Source organism: Salvia miltiorrhiza, chromosome 3, assembly GCF_028751815.1.
Source record: "Salvia miltiorrhiza cultivar Shanhuang (shh) chromosome 3, IMPLAD_Smil_shh, whole genome shotgun sequence".
Taxonomy (NCBI): Eukaryota; Viridiplantae; Streptophyta; class Magnoliopsida; order Lamiales; family Lamiaceae; genus Salvia; species Salvia miltiorrhiza.
The window spans coordinates 27,645,741-27,666,774 of NC_080389.1; the positions used below are offsets into that span (position 1 = coordinate 27,645,741).

The 21,034-nt window shown below is 38.1% G+C and overlaps 1 long non-coding RNA gene across 1 annotated transcript; it reads right to left on the minus strand.

Moving 5' to 3' along the window:
* Positions 1-18,471: 18,471 nt before the first annotated feature.
* On the minus strand, positions 18,472-20,660 carry LOC131013992 (uncharacterized). Its single transcript, XR_009097935.1, has 3 exons — positions 20,230-20,660; positions 19,152-19,228; positions 18,472-18,843 (listed from the first exon to the last, which is right to left on the minus strand). It is a non-coding gene; the product is annotated as an uncharacterized LOC131013992 (long non-coding RNA).
* Positions 20,661-21,034: the final 374 nt, after the last annotated feature.

Below are 21,034 nucleotides of genomic sequence, written 5' to 3' on the forward strand. Positions count from 1 at the left end.
ACATTGTACTTGATATGATATCTAAACAATGACCACATTTTAACCTTGAAAATTATATTCTCGAAATTGACATACTTACTCGGACCATGCCGCTTTCAATTTAATTTTCTTGGTTATCTTATTTAATTCCATTCTCCAAAGTACTTGTGAAAATTACACAAGTAAGCCACGTGGTGTGGACGTTTACTGCATAACTCCCACTACTTTAATGGTTTAAATATTTTTTATAGAAACCTCTTCTGACAAACTTATGAGAAACAAATATGAAGTAAGCCACGTGGTGTGGACGTTTACTCACATTGCTAATCACTTTGTCTAGAGACTGCATGTGGAGGTCTAGAAATAATTTTAATTGCTTAAAATTATTAAAAACTGTTTAGTCTTTTTAATTCAAAAGGTTTGTTCATGCTCAAGCACATAATCCTAATCATGCTTTACTAGAATGCAACATGTAAAACATGCTCGCAGAATTCTAAAACATGCTTAAGAAAATGATAAACCTACTATCATGCTTGTCTAAGCGCAGTTAATAAAGCATATTAACAAGCAGAGATGAACAAAAGCAGGTAAAGAGCATAAGGGATTAACACCACGACATGCAAAGAACAGAAATAAAGAATTAAAATTCTTCGTGACCCATTCGTGGAACCCCAACATCTATTCTATTTAAAAAAAATAAAATAAAAAGAAAAAGAAAACCTAAAAACTAAAACATGGCCCGAACACTTTAGGCCCGTCGTTGGAATTAGGGTTTGGGCCCCCTAGGGTTTGAGACACGCAGCCCTAGCTGCCGCCGCCCCTCCACCGCGCAGCAGCCGCCCGGTGCCGCCGCAGCGCCCCGGCGCACAAGGCAGCCCGGCGCTGGCAGCAGCCTCCTCGGCGTGCAACAGCGGCAGTCGGCAGCGCACGGCTCCTCCAGCAACAGCAGCAGCAGCCCTCGGCGCCTCCAGCAGCAGCGGCGGCACCTCCAGCAGCTCCAGCGCACGGCGACAGCAGCGACAGCAGCTCCAGCAGGAGGCAACAGCAGCAGCAGCGCGTCGCCCACCGGGCGCGCAGCGCGTAGAGCGCGCAGGCGCGGCCCCGGGCGCGCACCGCCCCTGCCGGCTGCTTCATTCCTTGCTCGCCCAGCCCCAGCCTCCAGCGTACACGACGTGCACAACGCCTGACCAGGCGCGCGCAGCACACGGTGCGCAAGTGCTCGTGCGCGCGCTGCCCTCGGCGCCGACAGCCCGGCCGCACGGCGCCCCGCACGTCTCCTCCTTACACCGTTCATCCGTCGTTGATTCGTCGTCGTTCTTGTCCCGTTCCTCAATTTTACAGATTACAAAGGAAAAACAAATACAATTTGAAAAACCTAATCTAACCACAGATTTTTCTCGTGGTGAAAAACGATTACAACGTCAAACGACATATTCCACGAATCAACAGACCACGAAGAACAACAGCAGTAAAAACAACGCGTATTATTAATCGTACATAAATTGATAATAGAGCCAAGAAATTAATCCTGGGCTCTGATACCAATTGAAGTAATATTAAATTGAATTAACGTTCCGCTTTGCCCGATGATCGTTTCTTGGTTATTATTAATTCATCATACAACGATTAATCTTAAACATGCTCCTATGAATTTAACAGCTGCACATAGGTGTTAGGAATTACTTACTTGTGAAGCGGATGCAGAGGTCGTTGATGATCGTGTCGAAAGACTCCAGTTCTGATCTTCTCGACTGTATCCCGCTTAGCTTTCACCGTTGGATGGACAACGAGCTATGAAAGTCCTAAGCTAGAAATCACCCTACACGTTTCCTACGCCTCCTTAGCTCTCAAAAACCCTAATAATTATCAGTGTGTATTTCCTGAGAGCTGACAGCTGTATTTTATAATACAGAAGAAAGGAGGGGGCACCGGTTTTGGTGCAGGGGCGATTTCTAGCCCTACTTGGGCTAGGAGACATTGGGCCAATCCAGGGACTAGATACAAGGAATAAAGATGGGCCTCAAATAAATTAATTTATCTATGGTCAGCCCAGACCATAATTAATTTATAAATATCAGTTCATTCCACTAGAGAACCAATATTGACTTACCCCTTTATTGTCGGCATTTGAATCGGGGCTTGTATTTAGACTTATTAAATCCCCGTATTTAAAATATCCGACATCCATTAATTAATTAGAGCTCTGACAGCCTTAATTAATTAATCTCTTGTAATCCTTAAGCAGTACCACTCAAAACTTATTATTGCGCCTAAACTTAATCAACCTGCAGGGTTTAACGCAATAAACATTATTAAGCTCCTTAAGGGGATGTCATTATCCTCTATCGGATACGAGTACTAATACAGATAATCAAATATCATATATTAACTGCTATCACCCAAGATACAGAGTACTCAAGTTACTATATAACTCTCACTCATAGTAAATCAAAGTGATAAACGAATCAACATATATATCTGAAATCTTATTAGTATTAAGATCATATAAGTTACCGAGATCTTGATTCTTCACTTAAGTCAGATAGAAGAATACATCTCACTGTGGTCCTATCAATACGTTATGACGTATCAGTATAAATAAGTAGTAAAGACAAACTACTTCCATCTATACCGCAGCCTAAACCAATAACTTGTCCTAGAGTTATTTCGGCTGTGATTATATTATATCTCTTAAGGTTATTCCAATTATACGGTCTTCTGTGATCTACAACTCACCATATAATCTACTTATATAGAGATAAAGAACATACATATGCAATCATGAACACAATCAGATAGGAGATAAAGTAGTGAACACAGGAATCAATGTATACAAGCATAAAAAGTTCTTGCTTTCAGTATACAAATCCAACATGTTTTGCAATTTTTTTTTTAATTATTTCAATTTTCCTCTCTATATATATCATCCATTCACTTCTCCATTCATGTCTCCCATTCACTTCCATTCATCTTTCAAAAGAAAAATATCATCATCCAACAATTCTTCAAACCATTCTTCATCTGAAGAAGAAGTTCCAAACCCACAACTTCCTCCTCTCCCGATCCTATGCAAAATCCTGAAATGTTTTTTATGAGTCTTGCTGTGAATTTCATGCAAGTGGCAAGTTCTTATCGATTTGATCCTCCTTCTCTACCGAAGAAGAAGCGTAAAGTTATTCTCCGTGATCGTGAAGGTGGTGGCGAACGCCTGCATCAGGATTATTTTGCTCCCGATGCAGTTTATGGGCCACAATTATTTCGACGTCGTTTTCGCATGAGTCGGGCGTTATTTCTACGCATTGTGAATGTGCTAAAAGTTGATCCTTACTTCCAACAACATCCAGATGCTTGTGGCCGCTTTGGCTTCTCACCGATCCAGAAGTGCACAGCAGCGATTCGGTAACTAGCGTACGGTACTTGATATGTGTGATTTAGTTATCTATTTTCGTGTCGTTTTGCCGTTGGTTTTGCTCGGATATTACCCGTTATTTGCACTTTTGGCGTAGGGATTGCGTGGATGAAGAAGAAAGCTTGAAGATAGAAGAAATATTGAAAGTCAAGAAATTGTTGAAGAGGTTGATGATTTTTGGAGAAAATTAGAAATTGGGCTTGGATTAATTAGTCTAGATTTAATTATATCCAAAACTCATATTTTAATTATTTTGGGTTGTATTTTATTAAAGGGGCCGAAGCCCATATTGTTAGAGAGAGTCGGCTACTCAAGGGATTCTAATTCCCATTGAACTAGGTTTTTACTGATAGCCGCATAGTGAGTATTTTAATTAGGTTGTCATCTTTGTTTTATAGAGAATAGCCGCCATTTAGCAATTAGGAGTTGACTTTGGTTTACACACTTTTTAATTCCTTTCAATTTAGTACTTTACGATTTATTGCTTAGTTAGTTAGGTTTTAATTGTTTTTATTCTTTAGCTTGGGAGAATTAAAAGTGGCGGCTGACTTCACTTTGGCAGATCAGAGCTTGGGCGAGAAGCACGAGATCTTGGCGGCTGAGTGGAGATTTGATTTTTGGTTTTATTTTATTTTCGTAGTTTAGATTTGTTCTTATGTTTTGAATTTTGGATGAATATTTCTGGTAATACTTTCTTTATTCGATTCTTTAGATTTATTATTATGTTTTTCTTATTTGATTTTATTGTGTTTTATTTTATTAGCATGAGTAGCTAATTTTCTTAATTCGGCGAGAATAATGAAGCACTGAATTATTAATCTGTGAGACCTAATTAGTTTTAAAATTGGTTTCTATTGATTTCGATTTATTCCTAGGGTTTAAAGATAATTCTGATTTATTTTAAGCCTGATCAACTTAGATTAAATTGGATCACAGTCAGTTAGCACCTTCAATCCGTAATTGTTGGAATAGGCTGATTAGTGATAAAACTACCGTGTTCGTAGTAGGAATAAATTGGTGGATTAATTATTACTAGCGTATCTAGGATAATTGGTCTAAACTGGGTTCCTTCTTCTTAATGCTATTAGAATATTAAATTTAGGTCTGGCGTCTCCAGCTAGGTTATATTTTAATAAGGAAAATAAGCAGGTCTGGCGTCTCCAGCTGTTTATCGATACAACAAGTAGGGATTGAGGTACGTTCGTTGCATTTCACAGTATCCTATAACTGGTTGGTTGATAGGGATTAATTAATCTTTGCGTCGATGATCAGAGCTTTGAATTAGTGTGGATTTATTTGAGTCGAATTACCTTTCTATTGATATTTTTCTAGAGTCTTTTATTTGATTAATTTTGTTTTATTAGTTTAATTAATATTTTCTCAAAATTAAGGCGTGGTGGCATCACCGAAAATATAGGTTTTAGGGAATTGAATGATTTTACCTGCTCTCTGTGGGATCGACCCTGCTTATCATTATACTAATTAGTTTTTGATAATTCTGCAGGAATTATTTGGTGGAATACGACATCCACCAGTACTGCTGCTGATTGTTGTGACGAATATCTCCGTATAGGAGAAACGACGACGTTGGCGTTCTTGAAGAAATTTTGTAAAGCCGTTGTTCGTGTTTTTAACAGCGTACATTTGAGGAGGCCAACCATTGCTGACATTCAACGACTCACTGCAATGCACGGGGACAAACATGGGTTCTCGAAAATGTTGGGGAGCCTAGACTGCATGCACTGGGCTTGGAAGAACTGTCCAGTGGCTTGGCATGGCACATACACTCGAGGTGATCACGACGAGCCCACTATTATATTAGAGGTTGTTGCTTCACAAGATCTATGGATATGACACGCCTTCTTCGGAGTCGCCGGCTCAAACAACGACATCAACGTTCTCAACTTGCCCACGTTATTCAATGACGTCCTATCGGGCAATGAAGCAGCAGTGCACTTCGTCACCAACAATTCTCACCACACTAGAGGCTACTACTTAACTGATAGCATCTATCCGGACTGGCCGGTATTCGTCAAAAGCTTTCAATTTTTGAGCGACGAGAAGAAGCGAAGGTTCAAACTGATGCAAGAAGCTGCAAGGAATGATGTGGAATGAGCTTTTGGCGTTCTTCAAGCTCGTTGGGGTATTATTAGAGGCTCGTCTCGTTTATGGAAGCAGGAGTATATGAGCAGTATTATTTTTACGTGCATCATATTGCACAACATGATAATTGAGGATGAAGAAGAGTTTGTGGCAACTTGGGATGACGACGTCAGTGAGGGATCAAGTAGTGTTCCTCAAACACAGATCAATTCTGAAGCACCACCGGCATTCGCCACCTTTATGGCTTGAAGCGCAAACATGAAGGACAATCAAATGCACGCTCACCTCCGCGATGATTTAGTCGAGCATATTTGGGCACGCTTTGGTCCCGTCGAGTCATAGTTTGTAGATTTAATTTTATCGAAATTAATGTAATATTTTTATATTCTTCATTTTTTTATTTAATGTGATGTTTGATTTTTAATTTAATGAATTTTAAGTTGTTAAATTTAATGTTAATTTTAATTAAAAACAACAATAAAATTAAATAGAAAATAAAAATATAAAATTAAAGAGTCAAGGGGTGAGCTCTTCCATTATGGAGAGTGGGCTCTCGAATGGTAGGGACCACATTTAACCATTTAAGAGCCCACCTTGGCTCTCCATTGTGGATGCTCTAATTAGGGATGCCAAGGGTGTCATATCCCGGCTTTTAATCACTGATTAAAGGCTTAATTATTAATAAGTAGGGTTCGGCATCCATTAATAATAAAACTGGTTTGATTTATCTGATGTATTTTAATCGTTATACATGTGTTTTGATGTGCTTAGTTCTTATTAATATTTGAATCCGTTTGAGATTTAAAATATTTTTATAATTATAGTGCATAAAGTTTAATTAGTGGGTTGAGCGATTCCTCTGGCGGAGTGCGATTCCTCTGCTCTGGCGAGTTTTTGATTCCTCTGCTCTTGAATTGACGTTAGAGAGAGAGGAGTCAAAGCAAGTGGATAAACATAGTTAACGGATAAGATATTTTATGCAAGTGGATAATTAAGCATATGTTATTTATCCAATACTTGATGGCTAAGTAAATGGGGTTAAATAAAACAACACCTTTCTCTTTCATCCCTCATAACAGACGTCCCTTTCTTCTCTCTTTCTTCTTTCTTCTCTCTCTTCTCTCTCGACTGTCTTCACCCAATACCATTGATGAGATAGTAAAAAGCTTCACAAGCAACTTGTATGCCATAACCACCGATTAAATCAAACTGAAAACACTTTTAGATCCATAGAACAAAAGCTGGGTTGAAGGTTCGAGCTAGGAATCAAGAAGGTGGAGTTATACTTTTCTCTACACAAATCATAAGAGTAAGCCTCTAAACACATGAATCTACTCATAATTAAGCTGTATAAGCATGCATAAGCATGAAAACAACTCCTAATTCAAGCTGGTAAATTTCGAAAATTACTAGGGTTGGAAGTCTTCTAAAATTTTATCATCCTCTAACTTTAAGTGGAGAGTATATGCATGCTATTACGATGCTAATTATTTTTCTTTGAATGAAAAGCATGAATTGATTTTGAGATATGGAATATTAAGGTGTTAGGTTGTGTGATGTTGGAAAGTTGAAGTTCATGAAGAAAGTGAAGATTGAGTGGTTATATGAGTTCTTGAGCATGCTATGATGTTAAGTGATGGTTTAGATTGATGATTAGAAGTGATGAAATGAGTTTTGGTATGAGTTTGTTGTTGAGAGTTATGATGTTATACTCAAGTTAGAGATGTTTTTGAGATATATGAGTTTTAAGTACAAATTGGAGAAATTTCGTAGGCTTACTGACCTACTGTGATCGACGGTTTGTCGATGTCTAATAGCTTTAAAACTTTTATAGCAAGTCCCTAAATGAGTCTTGAGTACCCTGGTAAAATTTCAAGCCATTCCAACTTCGTTTGATATTTCTTTAAAATGCAAAATCTAAACTTTTTATACTGTTCATCCAGACTGAGCATTTCCAAACTACATGTGTGATCTTGCTTTTCAAACTTTTATGGTATTAACCTTATTGTGTTAGCTAGATATCCACAAAAGTTGAGCCCAGTCTGACAACGGTTACTATTTTTCAAAAATCCAAGTTTTTGATTGCTCAAAACTGCCGAACATGGTAGATCGTGGTAAAAACGTCATATCTGTCAAACCACTTGGAGTTTCGACTCTACTTTTTTTATATATATGAAACTAGACTCGAAGATCTTTCTTTTGGTATGAGTCTCAAGTCTAGGAGATATCGGAGTCAGAACAGATTAAATTTTGAAGTTGAGTCAGTGTAAAAACAGAGCATGTTTTGATGATGTTTGATTGTGATTCTTATGTGCCTTATGTGTTTGAATGAGATTAGACGAGGTATGATGGTTTTTTACTGTCTTTAATGGAACGAATTATGGATGCTAGAACCCTAAAACACTAAAATATACCCTAGACACGTAGAATTAGACTTTGTCTTGTGACAATTTTCTTCGCGAACTTGCCGACTCTTCATCAATAAAGGTCCGGGCGACAGGAAGTGAAGCCGAAGAAGAAGCGACTCCACGCTAGCTTAAGAACGTTTGAGGTGGGCATTACTTTTACTATACGTATATAGAGATCCCCTGCGTGACGTAGGCCTCATATACGAATATATGTGCATGACAAGTTTTAACCGTTATTCAGCTTTTATGAAATGCTTATATGTTCAATGCCATTATGAAAATGAAAATGTTTACGAAAATGAAATGTTTATGGAATGATTGACTGCCAAAAATGTTTATATTTTTATATGTATCTTATCTGTGTTGGTTCGCCAACTTTAAAGGAAATCCAATTGGGATCCTATGCTAGACAAAGGTCGCTAGCTAGGGTTAACGTGTACACTCATGGAGACCGCGAGTCGCTTGCGACCGGTCTTGGCGTCCGTGGTAAGGAGGCATCCTTCCCGGCGCGTGACAGAAAAGAACAGATATGGATCATATGAAGGAAAATGATCGGCTGATCGACTTTATGAAAATGAAAGAAATGTTTTAGTAAGCGCATGCCATTTAAGAAAACCCCTGTGTGTTACTGTTGGCAGTTCAATTTATATATGTATGTATGTTGTATTTTCGGCTTATGCCACTGAGTATTTTTATACTCAGCCCTGCAAGTATTTCTAAATGTGCAGGTTGAGCGGGTGATGGAATGGATCGGTGTTGAGCGGATTTCCTTTTGATGGCCATGTAATGAAACCTTGAGTATGCATCTCCATATGCATAACTCACACGTTTTTTCGCTGCAAACACTCTGACTTATTTATCGTTTCTACTTGAACTTATTACTACTTCAGCTTGTTTAACTTTCATTTGAGGTCTAGTCGTTATGGCAGGCTCGTTTGTAAACTACCCAAGCGGTTATATGTATATATATATATATCACTAGTTTGTGGTTGTTAATGTTGGTTACTTAACAAACCCCCTTTAAATTCTATTTCTCATTGTGCACCCCAAGTCATAACCCCGGTTAACCCGTCATTGGGATACTGGGCTGTGACATAATGGTATCAGAGCAGTTCGTTTGCTCTGGCCCTAGAAACCTTATTCTAAAGAGTCGAGTCTAGTTATTTCACTAGACATATGTGGGTTCATACGACATCGCTCAACACTTCATTGCATCGTGCTCAATCAAGGAAAGAAGGTAACTGTAGTTCAATGTTTTAAAGATGTTATTGTTCTAAGATGTTTTATGAATATGTTTATGTAAAGAGCATGCTGTGATGAAATGTTGAATGTTTTGCCTTTCATGGCATATCATTGCAGATATGATGTTATGATATGAAGAATGATAGAGAATTGACACATGCTTTCCCAGTAAACATAGATTGCTATAAGTGGCATGATCACTATTCTAAAAGAACATAGACTACTAGATTAGTAGGATATCTCTACAATCTAGATTCTTAAAGTAATGATTTAGAAGAATAAAAGAGGAATGAAAAGACATGTACGCGTTGAAGGAAAAGCACGGAATGATGATACAAGACAAATTCAAGGCAAACGCTGTATCAAGGGTTTGAGCATAGTCTCTACGTTCGAATGTTTACACGCGACGGAACATCAAATCGACTTTTACTACACGATAGATTTTAAGAATAGTATATTTTGCTTGTATATGTATATATTTGTGTGTATGTTATACGTGAGGGTTTGGGTTCAATAGGACATAGAACTTTAAGTTAAGCTTTTGGTTTGCCAGTACGAACTTGAGTTTTATTATGAATAGTTGTCCACGGCTTTCTAAGTTCGGGACGATGTTTCCCGTGTGACTGGGAGGTGATGATGTTGGACCTGGCTAGTCTACATGATCCAAATCTCAGTAGACGTCTTTTGGGTTGAAAACCCATGTGTTTCAACAGTTTCTACAACACCTTGCTTGTTGATGTAATGATTTTGAGCCTTTCAACTTTTGAGTTGTTATAGTATGTTTCCTTGATGGATAAAACTAAGAAGTATTAGTATACTGACCTAGTATATCACCCAAACTATAACTTTGCAATTGATTAGTATGATAGTATGACCCTTATAGATTATTATCGTTACCGTTGTACTACGCATCAGAAATTATTGATGATCGTCTTGGTCTTTGAAGCACATAATGCCTCCCAGAAGAGTCCCAAGAAACAACATGGGGGCAGGAAATGAACCCCCACGAAGGGTTGAAGAACTTTTTCTTAAACAGAGCCCGCCAACATTCAATGGGACCGGCAACCCGACTGATGCCGAAATCTGGATTAGGGCGATGGAAAGGATTTTCGACTTTCTTCACTGCACTGATCAAGAGAGACTCTCTTGTGTTGCATTCCAACTCACTGGGTCGGCAGATTTTTGGTGGGAAACCATGAAGAGGGCAATGACCCCCGAACAACTGGAAAACCTGACTTGGGAAGACTTCAAGATGGAGATTTACGATAAATACATCCCCAAGAGCTACAAAAAGAAGAAGGAGATAGAGTTTTTCAATCTAAAGCAAAACAAGATGTCCGTGACGGAATATGTAACGCCCCCATCCCTTGCGAATAGGAGATGCTACCAAAAATATTCATTTATTTCATTTCTCTAATATTAATTTAAGTATAGGCTATAAAGAAAAATAGAAAATATTTCCTTTTTTTGATTATATAGTAATCTAATAAATATTACTATTAAAAGTAATAATACTTAACCAATGAGTTATTAAAATATACTATATGTGTAATAGAAAAATTATCAAAATTTTATTTCTCTTTTCCAATAAAAAAATATGTAACGGAAGCTGTAAAACTACAATAATAATTCTGCCAAAACACTATATATATATATATATATATATATATATATATATATATATATATTTCAAAGGCAACGGAAGCTGTAAGTTATATAAACGACATTCAATAATAACTTTATCTAAGCATCATATTTATATATATAAAAAGATGGAGTACATACAAAACCATCAAGTTTAAAAGTATAATTAACGTGTTCGAGGCACAGCTCGTAACTACACATACGGTAAACAAAATATATATATATATTCGGTCACAGCCGTCATCAAAATGCATGATCATAAACCAATATATATATAAAGTCTCGACCCACCAAAATTGGAAGAGGCTAAGTTGGTTAGTAGCAAGATATATTTACCAAAAACAACAACATATAATACTTCATCATATAATAGAACGGGAGAATGTGGAGCTCCATGTCTGCCTTCTTGCCGTCAACTCCTTAACCTGAAAAGAATCATAAATAATAGGGTATGAGTGTGCAAGCACACTCAGTGGGGTAAACACTGCAAGCAGTTATAACCAATTGTGTAATGAATCATAACATGTTGAACTCTTATATTTTTCACTTAGCTGACATCTTGTGAGACTAGTCTCGGTCCCTTGTGGACCTGACCCCTTGTGGGCCGTTCAGCTCTTTGATCCCTTGTGGATCCGACCCCTTGTGGGTCCCATTAGTTCATATGAATGACGCACAACACAACAATGATTATAACCATGTAACAACTACGCTTACAGATAAAAGTAAACCCCACCTTAAGTAATTGAATTCAAACCTCTTCAAGCTTGCTTCGGTTGTCCTCCTCGAGCCTTGGATGCGCCGCTCCTAGCACTTGAAACACTTTAAACTTAGTTTCATTACAAGCACTTATTCTTGAATAAGCTCTCATTTCTTTAAACAATATTTTTAATCTCTTGAATATATTCTTGATAATTCTACAATACACTTGAAGCCGAAGACCATATTTGAACATTTTATGAATCTACAAATTATAAATTCATAGTTTCGATTACTAGTATAAATTATACTAGTCTAACTTCATTATAATCATATCATTTAATTATATAATATACTAAGTTTAGATCACCATAATCCTTATAATTTATTTCAATTCTTGGCTAATAATATTAAAAGCAAATGTCTTGATTATCTATTTATGTGTTCAAGGTGAAACAATCATCAAAAATCTAATTCAAATTCCCAAATAAAAATTAAAATAAGCATAACATATTAAAACTCATATTCGACACATATGGAGCTACATCTCGACGTCTATTCCGGCCAATTCGACCTTAGATTTCAAGAAGAAAACCTATGATTAGAACGTCTACGACATGAGCTACAAAACCCCTAAACTTATTCTCCCTCACGGCATCGATTTGACGCCGGAAGGTCGACTCAAACTCGCGCGGAAACCTTCGCGCACAGACCCGACACCCTGACTTGATTGGCTCATAACTCCCTCGTCCGGTGTCGGATTGACGATCCGAAGGTGCCGTTGGAAAGCCAACGACGATAGCTTTCCAATGGTACCTATATTGATGGGGTTTGATGACAGAAAACAGATGAAAAATGGATCGCAAGATACGACCCTGCTGCTGTCAAAAACAGGGGAAATAAAAACACAGCAAAAGTCATGCCGGCAGCCACCACGCCGCCGGAACTACTGTTCCGGTAATCCCTCCTCCTCACTCACACAACAGACTCCATCCCACCAATATCTACTCAAGACCTTTAGCCATCGATTAAGAAGAACAAGAATGGAAGAGAAGTGCAAAACCCTTTCAAATTCAACAAGCAAAATCGCAGAAACAAGAATTAGGAGAAATTACCTTAGTATGCTGTTGGGATTTGAAGACGAAGAGAGGGATGAAAGAAAAGTGGTGAACGCAGAGAAGATGGAGGTGAGCGAGCGAGAGAAGAGAGAGATAGTTTCTGCAATCTTTTTCTTTTTTAGTAAGAATGTTTAATTCCCTTTTGTATTTATATGCATCTATTACAATTAAAATAATCTAGATATTTAAATTATTTATTATTGTTTAAGAAAAAATCTTAGATATTAATTATTAAATCAATTCTAGAATATTCCATTTATTTATACTTTTACTATAAACAATTTACATATTAATATCTAACATATTCTAGAGTTTTCTTGTATTTTATTTTATTAATCTTATTCTTTAAGATTTATTTATAAGTAAATTTTAATTTTGCTAGGGCGGATCCTTGCTCTAAGTCGGACAACCTGTAAAACATTTAAAAATCAAATCCGTTAGTTTTAATGAAGTCATAAAATAATTAATTTACGCATAAACATCTCTAATATATTGTAATTAAATTATAAATAAATTAAAAAGGTTCGGGGTATTACACCCTACCACCCTTAAAAATAATTTCGTCCTCGAAATTAACCTTGCAAGTCTTTAATGTGAGGATATCGCGCTAAAATGTCGTCTTCTTTCTCCCACGTTGCTTCTTCAGGTCCGTGCCTACTCCATTGGACTTTTACTAATGGTACTAATCTATTTCTTAAGGTATGAACCTTTCGATCTAAGATGGCAACAGGCGTTTCTTCATAGGTTAAGTCAGGAGAAATTTGGAGACTCCCACGAGAAATGATGTGGCTTGGGTCAGAAACGTATTTCCTAAGCATCGACACGTGGAATACGTTATGTACGCCTGCTAGGTCTGGGGGTAAAGCTAAGCGATAAGCTACGCCCCCTATCTTTTCAAGTATTTCAAATGGTCCTACGTATCGAGGTTGTAACTTTCCCTTTTTGCCGAATCTAATGACTCCTTTCATCGGTGCTATCTTCAAGAATACTTTGTCTCCAACCTCGAAATGCACGTCTTTTCGTTTTGCATCGGCGTAAGACTTTTGACGATCTTGGGCTATCTTGATTCTTTCTCTAATTTTTGCAATTACTCCAACTGTTCTTTCAATGATCTCGGGTCCCAAAATTCGTCTTTCTCCGACTTCATCCCAGTGAATCGGTGATTGACATCTTCTTCCATAAAGAGCTTCAAATGGCGGCATCCCAATTGTAGCTTGGTGGCTATTATTGTACGCGAACTCGACCAATGGTAAGTGTTTCTCCCAACTTCCTCCCAAGTCAAGCGCACAAGCACGAAGCATATCTTCTAAGATTTGGATAGTTCGTTCCAATTGTCCGTCCGACTGAGGATGATAGGCCGTGCTGAAATTTAACTTGGTGCCTAAGGCTGATTGAAGGCTCCTCCAAAACTTAGAAGTGAATCTTGTATCTCGATCTGACACTATTGACACTGGTACTCCATGTAGCCTTACTATCTCATCAATGTAGAGTTGCGCCAATTGATCCATGCTATAGGTCATCTTTACAGGAAGAAAGTGGGCTGATTTCGTCAACGTATCAATAATAACCCAAATTGCATGATGGCCTTTCACTGTGCGAGGTAATCCAACCACAAAGTCCATAGCAATTTTCTCCCATTTCCACTCGGGAATCTCGAGCGGGTTTAGTAATCCAGAGGGGCGTTGGTGTTCAGCTTTTACTTGTTGGCAAGTGATACATTTTTCTACAAAGCTCCCAATGGATCTCTTCATGTTTCGCCACCAAAAGATCGTTTTCAAATCCTTGTACATCTTGGTTCCACCTGGATGCACGGAGTATGGAGTATTGTGTGCTTCCTCAAGTATCTCCCGTCTGAGCTCTTCATTATTTGGCACGCACAATCTTTCTTCGTAAACGAGTGTTCCGTCCTCTGTGACTGCGAATCCTTGGATGGTACCTTCGAGTGCTCTCGTCTTTATTTTGCACAAAAATTGATCATCTTTTTGCGCCTCTCGAATTCGATCTCTTAGCATTGGACGGACGACAAGTGCAGCTATAACTCCTGATGTGGTGTTCGGCGGTTGCACCACTTCCAAATTAAGCATCTCGAATTCTCTAATAAGCTTCTTCTCGCTAGTAGGTAATGTGGCAAGATAACTTTTTCGACTTAACGCATCAGCAACCACGTTCGCCTTTCCAGGGTGATAGTGGATTGTGCAGTCGTAATCTTTAACTAACTCTAACCACCTTCTTTGGCGGAGGTTTAACTCCTTTTGAGTGAAGAAATATTTGAGGCTCTTGTGGTCAGTGTAAATTTCGCACTTGCTGCCATAGAGATAATGACGCCATATTTTCAATGCGTGCACAACTGCTGTGAGCTCGAGGTCGTGAGTCGGGTACTTCTCTTCGTGAGGCTTCAACTGCCTTGATGCGTATGCCACGACCTTACCATGTTGCATCAATACACATCCGAGCCCTTGCTTTGAAGCATCCGTATAGATAACAAAGCCTTCAGCACCATCGGGTACCGTCAAAACTGGGGCTGATATTAGGCGTTGTTTAAGCTCTTGGAAACTCTTCTCGCATTGGTCACTCCATTGGAACTTTTCATTCTTACGCGTTAGCTTTGTTAACGGACCGGCAATTCTCGAAAATCCCTCTATGAATCGCCGATAGTACCCAGCCATTCCAAGGAAGCTCCTGATCTCTTTCACGTTGGTTGGCGTTTTCCAATTACTTACTGCTTCAACTTTGGACGGATCTACTTCTATCCCTTTCGGTGTAATCACGTGTCCGAGAAAAGCTACTCGTTCCAACCAGAATTCACATTTTTGAAATTTCGCATACAACTTTTCTTTTCTCAAAGTCTCCAAGACGATCTTCAGATGCTCCGCGTGTTGCTCCTTGTCTCTCGAGTATACAAGGATGTCGTCAATAAAAACGATCACAAATTGATCAAGGTAGGAATGGAAGACGCGGTTCATTAAATCCATGAAGACGCCAGGTGCATTGGAGAGTCCGAAAGGCACGACTGTAAACTCAAAGTGGCCGTATCTCGTCCTAAACACGGTCTTGGAATTGTCGCTCTCTTTGATTTTGAGTTGGTGATATCCCGATCTCAAGTCGATCTTCGAGAACACACCCGCTCCTTTCAATTGGTCGAATAAATCTTCGATTCGGGGCAACGGATATTTATTCTTGATCGTTAGCCTATTCAATTCACGATAATCCACGCACATTCTTAAAGTCCCGTCCTTCTTCTTCACGAATAATACTGGAGCACCCCAAGGAGATACACTCGGTCGAATGAATTCCTTGTCAAGCAACTCTTGTAGCTGAACTTTAAGTTCTTGTAATTCTTTAGGTGCCATCCTATAGGGTGCCTTCGAGATTGGAGTTGCTCCTGGTACTAAATCGATGGTGAACTCGATTTGTCGGTCTGGAGGAATCCCTGGTAACTCATTTGGAAATACGTCGGGATACTCTCTTACTATAGGCACTTCAGAAACCTTACTTTCGTTGAGTAGTGTTGTGGTCATACTAACTAGGTACCCTTGGCAATCTCTCTTTCTTAGCATCTTGATTGCCTTCATCGCGGTTATAATCTTTGGATGAGCTTTTGTTCGAGCACCATAAAAGATGAGCTTCGGTTCTCCAGGGCGTTGAATCTCCACCTCTCGCTCACGACATCTAATTGTTGCATTATTCTTGCCCATCCAATCCATGCCTAAGATTATATCGAAATCACGCATTTCTAGGACGTGAAGATCGGCTTCAAGCTCTTTCCCGTTTATGTCTATCTTTATACCCTTCGTTATCTTATCGCTCCTAATAATTTTTCCTGAAGGAATGCTAACCTCTAGAGCGTCGCAATTATCGTAGGGAACTATACTAATCTTCGAACAAAATTTCGTAGATATGAAGGAATGGGTAGCTCCCGAATCAAATAGCACCAAAGCAGGAATATTTGAGACTTGAAGTATACCTGACATAGTGTCTGCACCGTCCTCGGGATCGGGGTCTCCTTCAGTCATGGCAAAGACTCGGGGCTTCACTTTCTTCATAGGCTCTTGAATATTCTTTTGTGTCTCCTTCTTGTTCTTTGGACAGTTATATGACATGTGTCCTGGATCGCCGCAGGAGTAGCAGACGTTCTTCCCTCGCCAACACTCGCCTAAGTGGAATTTATTACACTTTGGGCATTGAGACTTCTCATTGCTTGACTTGGATGATGCAGATCCTGTTGAAGAACCACGTGTTGGTTGCCATTTCTTGTTTGTTGGAGCATTTTTCCCTTTTCCAAAATCTTCCCATTTTCTCTTTCCGAATGAGTCACGGTGTTGTTGATCTTTGATCTCTAGTTGCAAGCCATTGGAGACTGCTTGAGCTCGGTCGATAACTTCTCTATAAGTTGGCAATCTCAAGGCGGATATTATTCCACAAATTTCAGGTCGTAAGCCTTGCTCGAACCGACGCGCTTTCTTCACATCCGTGTCGACTAGGTATGGTGCATATCGAGACAATTTGTTGAATTTTCTCTCATAGTCGACTAGCGTCATATTTCCTTGCTTAAGATTGAGGAACTCGGTCTCCTTTTGTGTTATGTAGGATTGAGGAAAATAGCGATCCATTATCAACTCCTTGAAGTCCTTCCAAACCAAAGCTTGGCGTTGTTCAAGTGTCAACGTTCGAGCATGAGATTCCCACCAGTGGCTTGCTTCTTCGGCCAATTGATAGATCGCACACGAGACTTTTTGCTCTTCACTACAGCCCATAAGCTCAAATATTCGTTCGAGCTCACGAATCCATTCTTCCGTGTCTTCAGGCCATTCGGTTCCCTTAAATCTTGGTGGACCCATCCTTCGAAACTGTTCAATAATTTCAAAATTCCTTACTCGAGGTTGTCCAGCATTCATGCCACCATCTTGTTGTTGTTGCATAAAGCCTTGGAGAGCTAGTAGAAATTGAGCAAAATCAACCCCATTGTTATTCACAGGTGGGGCTCGCTGCTCATCTTCCGGAGCGCGTCGCGGGGGCATTATCCTTTAACTAAATCAAGATGTTAAGAACCTAAAGTCAATGTCCTAACGGTTATATTTCGAGGACTAATTCTATTAGAGCATAAATCTATGTAATATAAATCAATCAAGATCATTGAGGAAACTTCTATTTCTTTATTTAAAAACTTATTCTATCAAACTTTATCATTGATGTGTCGGAAAATTCAAAACATAGCCAGTAATCGTATCAACTAAACATTAAAATCATTCTTTGTCCCTTGTGGACACACATATTCTTTCACATTATTCAAATTGATACGATCAAGCTTTCAAACTTTTTTTTTTTCGACACGATCATTTCAAACTCATACCATAATTTTAAGCAAAATAAAATTATTTAATAAATACATATTACCTTGGAGTCGGCATAGAGCAGCAGCCACGAACCACATTCTCTCCCGATTCGAAGCATGTCACAACAACTCATATATTACTAATAATTATATTTCAGATGCAAGTCTACAGGAACGTAGACCTGCTCTGATACCACAATGTAACGCCCACATCCCTTGCGAATAGGAGATGCTACCAAAAATATTCATTTATTTCATTTCTCTAATATTAATTTAAGTATAGGCTATAAAGAAAAATAGAAAATATTTCCTTTTTTTGATTATATAGTAATCTAATAAATATTACTATTAAAAGTAATAATACTTAACCAATGAGTTATTAAAATATACTATATGTGTAATAGAAAAATTATCAAAATTTTATTTCTCTTTTCCAATAAAAAAATATGTAACGGAAGCTGTAAAACTACAATAATAATTCTGCCAAAACACTATATATATATATATATATATATATATATATATATATATATTTCAAAGGCAACGGAAGCTGTAAGTTATATAAACGACATTCAATAATAACTTTATCTAAGCATCATATTTATATATATAAAAAGATGGAGTACATACAAAACCATCAAGTTTAAAAGTATAATTAACGTGTTCGAGGCACAGCTCGTAACTACACATACGGTAAACAAAATATATATATATATTCGGTCACAGCCGTCATCAAAATGCATGATCATAAACCAATATATATAAAGTCTCGACCCACCAAAATTGGAAGAGGCTAAGTTGGTTAGTAGCAAGATATATTTACCAAAAACAACAACATATAATACTTCATCATATAATAGAACGGGAGAATGTGGAGCTCCATGTCTGCCTTCTTGCCGTCAACTCCTTAACCTGAAAAGAATCATAAATAATAGGGTATGAGTGTGCAAGCACACTCAGTGGGGTAAACACTGCAAGCAGTTATAACCAATTGTGTAATGAATCATAACATGTTGAACTCTTATATTTTTCACTTAGCTGACATCTTGTGAGACTAGTCGCGGTCCCTTGTGGACCTGACCCCTTGTGGGCCGTTCAGCTCTTTGATCCCTTGTGGATCCGACCCCTTGTGGGTCCCATTAGTTCATATGAATGACGCACAACACAACAATGATTATAACCATGTAACAACTACGCTTACAGATAAAAGTAAACCCCACCTTAAGTAATTGAATTCAAACCTCTTCAAGCTTGCTTCGGTTGTCCTCCTCGAGCCTTGGATGCGCCGCTCCTAGCACTTGAAACACTTTAAACTTAGTTTCATTACAAGCACTTATTCTTGAATAAGCTCTCATTTCTTTAAACAATATTTTTAATCTCTTGAATATATTCTTGATAATTCTACAATACACTTGAAGCCGAAGACCATATTTGAACATTTTATGAATCTACAAATTATAAATTCATAGTTTCGATTACTAGTATAAATTATACTAGTCTAACTTCATTATAATCATATCATTTAATTATATAATATACTAAGTTTAGATCACCATAATCCTTATAATTTATTTCAATTCTTGGCTAATAATATTAAAAGCAAATGTCTTGATTATCTATTTATGTGTTCAAGGTGAAACAATCATCAAAAATCTAATTCAAATTCCCAAATAAAAATTAAAATAAGCATAACATATTAAAACTCATATTCGACACATATGGAGCTACATCTCGACGTCTATTCCGGCCAATTCGACCTTAGATTTCAAGAAGAAAACCTATGATTAGAACGTCTACGACATGAGCTACAAAACCCCTAAACTTATTCTCCCTCACGGCATCGATTTGACGCCGGAAGGTCGACTCAAACTCGCGCGGAAACCTTCGCGCACAGACCCGACACCCTGACTTGATTGGCTCATAACTCCCTCGTCCGGTGTCGGATTGACGATCCGAAGGTACCGTTGGAAAGCCAACGACGATAGCTTTCCAATGGTACCTATATTGATGGGGTTTGATGACAGAAAACAGATGAAAAATGGATCGCAAGATACGACCCTGCTGCTGTCAAAAACAGGGGAAATAAAAACACAGCAAAAGTCATGCCGGCAGCCACCACGCCGCCGGAACTACTGTTCCGGTAATCCCTCCTCCTCACTCACACAACAGACTCCATCCCACCAATATCTACTCAAGACCTTTAGCCATCGATTAAGAAGAACAAGAATGGAAGAGAAGTGCAAAACCCTTTCAAATTCAACAAGCAAAATCGCAGAAACAAGAATTAGGAGAAATTACCTTAGTATGCTGTTGGGATTTGAAGACGAAGAGAGGGATGAAAGAAAAGTGGTGAACGCAGAGAAGATGGAGGTGAGCGAGCGAGAGAAGAGAGAGATAGTTTCTGCAATCTTTTTCTTTTTTAGTAAGAATGTTTAATTCCCTTTTGTATTTATATGCATCTATTACAATTAAAATAATCTAGATATTTAAATTATTTATTATTGTTTAAGAAAAAATCTTAGATATTAATTATTAAATCAATTCTAGAATATTCCATTTATTTATACTTTTACTATAAACAATTTACATATTAATATCTAACATATTCTAGAGTTTTCTTGTATTTTATTTTATTAATCTTATTCTTTAAGATTTATTTATAAGTAAATTTTAATTTTGCTAGGGCGGATCCTTGCTCTAAGTCGGACAACCTGTAAAACATTTAAAAATCAAATCCGTTAGTTTTAATGAAGTCATAAAATAATTAATTTACGCATAAACATCTCTAATATATTGTAATTAAATTATAAATAAATTAAAAAGGTTCGGGGTATTACAGAATACGATCGCGAATTCGGCGACATGTCTCGCTATGCCCCTCATATGATCGACACTGATGAAAAGATGGCCGAGAAGTTTCGTTCAGGCCTTAGGCACGAGATCAAGATGGCACTTGCTAGTCATGGTAATCTCACCCACTCTGAGGCACTTAGCAGAGCTCTGGATGTTGAGGCAGCTATGCCTGAAGACCGCCCAACCCAGACTCAAGCTCCGGGAAACAACGATCGTGGGAAGAGAAAATGGGAAGGCAACAACAACAATA